Source organism: Oncorhynchus nerka, linkage group LG3 (assembly GCF_034236695.1).
Source record: "Oncorhynchus nerka isolate Pitt River linkage group LG3, Oner_Uvic_2.0, whole genome shotgun sequence".
NCBI lineage: Eukaryota > Metazoa > Chordata > Actinopteri > Salmoniformes > Salmonidae > Oncorhynchus > Oncorhynchus nerka.
The window spans coordinates 52,725,877-52,729,092 of record NC_088398.1 but is presented as its reverse complement, the minus strand read 5'-3'; the positions used below and the strand labels follow the sequence as shown (position 1 = coordinate 52,729,092).

At 44.5% G+C, this 3,216-nt stretch overlaps 1 pseudogene; it reads right to left on the bottom strand.

Annotated features, from left to right (window-relative positions):
- Positions 1-1,317: 1,317 nt before the first annotated feature.
- On the bottom strand, positions 1,318-3,137 carry LOC115115712 (gamma-crystallin M2-like; annotated as a pseudogene).
- Between the last annotated feature and the right edge of the window lie 79 nt (positions 3,138-3,216).

Genomic DNA, 3,216 nt, shown 5'->3' with positions numbered 1-3,216 from the left:
TGAAAGTCATGCGTCCTCCGATACACAACCCAACCAAGCCGCACTGCTTCTTAACACAGCGCGCATCCAACTCGGAAGCCAGCCGCACCAATGTGTCGGAGGAAACACTGTGCACCTGGCAACCTTGGTTAGCGCGCACTGCGCCCGGCCCTCCACAGGAGTCGCTGGTGCGCGATGAGACTAGGACATCCCTACCGACCAATCCCTCCCTAACCCGGACGACGCTAGGCCAATTGTGCGTTGCCCCACGGACCTCCCGGTCGTGGCCGGTTACGACAGAGCCTGGGCGCGAAGGGCGCGAACCCAGGGACTCTGATGGCACAGCTGGTGCTGCAGTACAGCGCCCTTAACCACTGCACCACCTGGGAGGCTCTGTAGTCTTGATAGTCTTGATAGTCTCCAATACGTCTTGATAGTCTCCAATACATCTTGATAGTCTCCAATATGTCTTGATTGTCTCCAATACGTCTTGATAGTCTCCAATATGTCTTGATAGTCTCCAATACGTCTTGATAGTCTCCAATACATCTTGATAGTCTCCAATACGTCTTGATAGTCTACGATACATTTTTTGTAGTCTGCAATAAGTCTTGACAGTCTGTAACAAATATTGCTAGTCTGCATTAAATCTTGATGGTCTGCAAAAAGTATTGTTGGACTGCAATAAGTATTGATAGTCTGCTATACGTCTTTATCATCTGCAAGGAGTTTACTTTGCAATAAGTCTTGATAGTCTGACTGCAATAAGTCTTGATAGTCTGACTGCAATAAGTCTTGATAGTCTGACTGCAATAAGTCTTGATAGCTGCGGCATCCAAACTTTTCATGGCTGAAGTTAATTGAAGTGACTACTTTTTATCCGTTAAAGTAATTTAAATTAATGAAATATACCCCTTGTTTTAGAAACCACCAGTATAGAGGGGTCTCAGTTTACAGTAAAATATAACACCGGAGTTTGACGATAGTTTGTGATATCACAGGTGTTTTAAGTTAATTTGTCAAGTCAAGCTTACTTTTCCTCTGATGATAGGTCAATCTCCATGTAAAAGAATGCGCTGTTTTCTAAATGATCATTCTTGGGTGTAGTAGTGAAAGCAGTGATCAATCAATCAATCAAATCTATTTATAAAGTCCTTCTTACGTCAGCTGATGTCACAAAGTGCTGTACAGAAACCCATCCTAAAACCCCAAACAGCAAGCAATGCAGGTGTAGAAGCACCATTAGGGGTGGGGACATTCAGGTGTCAGATGAAAGAACAGAAAGAGCCATCTCTCATTTGAGCACAACGTTATAATTTTATTAATACATGTGCAAATAACAGTTCTGATTATAAACATGCATGTTGTGAGGCAGCTCTAAAGGTTCTGAACGCGGCGAATGGACCCCACGTTGGACCTCCAGTCGTTGAAGTGGCGGTACTCGCCCCTCTCCAGTAGGTGCTGGTGGCCGCGGTAGTTGGGGAGCTCGTAGAACACCCAGGCGCCATCCATCACATTGCAAGAGTGCACCTCGGGGTGACGCCAGTGCTCGGGGAGGTTAGGGTTGTCTTCGCTGAACTCCATCATCTGACCTGCAAAGTCGGGACGCTCGTAGAGGCGGATCCTGAACTTGCCAGATGTCTGGGGGAGGGTGGGTGGTAGGGGGGGAACACCCAATAGGATTTGTATTTAGGATATGCATGTACACATTATACATATATTGTGTCGTTTCATATTTGCATACCCATGCTCATAACTTTTGAACTGTTTTAAGGCATTGCATATCTGATTACAGATTTGTGCTGTGAAATTGCACTTTAGGATTCATGTAATCAACTAGTCTAACACTCAATTACAGCTTGAAAAAGATACACCTGCATATTAGTATGTTTGTTATATTTTCTTTGCTTATTATGAATACCTGGTCACTGGTTTTGATTGAATACACTACAGAATATTCACGTCATATGGCTGTACAGTATGATTGATGAGACCATGGGAAGAGCTATTGGGAAAGCTATTGGGAAAAATGCTGGGTGGAGATATGCAACGTTTGGTCCCACATGACGTGGCTCCTGAGCGGTGGCAGTAATTTAACACAGAAAAATATATGTTGGAAGACATTTGACTCCTTCTCCAAGAAGCATCCTCCACTGCTCTAGGTTTTGAGTTGTTACAGCTTGACTGCAACATTTTTCTTATCTACTATTTTTGTGTTCTTTTCTGTCTCCTCAGAAGCCTGCCTTTAGCCTGCACAGGACATATGTTGTAACATGCAGGTTTGTGTGTGCCAACCTGTATGTATACATTGAGAGAGAGGTAGAGAGAGAGGTATAGAGAAAGAGAGAGAGATGGGGAGAAATATAAAGGAGATAATTGTATTCTCGATCAGCATTAACCCAAACTAATACTGCCCGGCATGGCCCCCAATCTTCAAGCCAAACCCTTTGCCTTCTTGATAGGACTCACCTGATGCTGTCATTGTAGCCCATCCAGCGCTGCTAGTCGGGGTACTCTCCGCTGGTCAAAATGTACTGAGTGCCCAGGTAGTTGGGCCTCTCGTACAACACCCAGTTCCCATTCTCCACACGGATGGAGTTGCAGCGGCTAAAGTGGGAACTCAGCTCAGGGCAATCGCTACAGCATTCAAAGTGGCGACCCTGGAAGTTTTTGTCCACATAGAAGATGATCTGTGGATTAAAAATAGGGGAGGTGGGTCAGTAGCGTTGTGAAACCAGACTGATCTCACAGTAGCCCACATTTTCTTTAACTGGAAGTCAAACTAAATGTGAGCACAGCGGTCACTTTGCTTGACCAGGCAAGTAGGTGGGAGGATGCAAGGTACATTAGGTGGTTGCAAATTTCCTGAGACTTTCACAAAGTTCATGATATTCAGAAATCCTGGTTGGAGGATTCCAAATTGGATAATTCTTTCTCTGCTCATTCCCTCCTGATTCCGAGGATCATCCAACCAGGATTTCTGAAAAAACAGGCCACTTTTGGAAAGTTTCTGGACTTTTGCAGCCCAATTAGGTGCGAATATAGAGACGGGTCAAAAAGGAAAATGACTGTTAAATGACCTACCTTTCCAATGCGATCCATGATTGGGGCTTATCTCTGACTTTTTTGATAACTCAATATTTATGCCTCCTTTCACATACAGTGGTATCGCCATGGGCCAGATTTATATATGCGGGACATTGAAATGCAATGCCAGGGGAATCATTGTCATTTGGA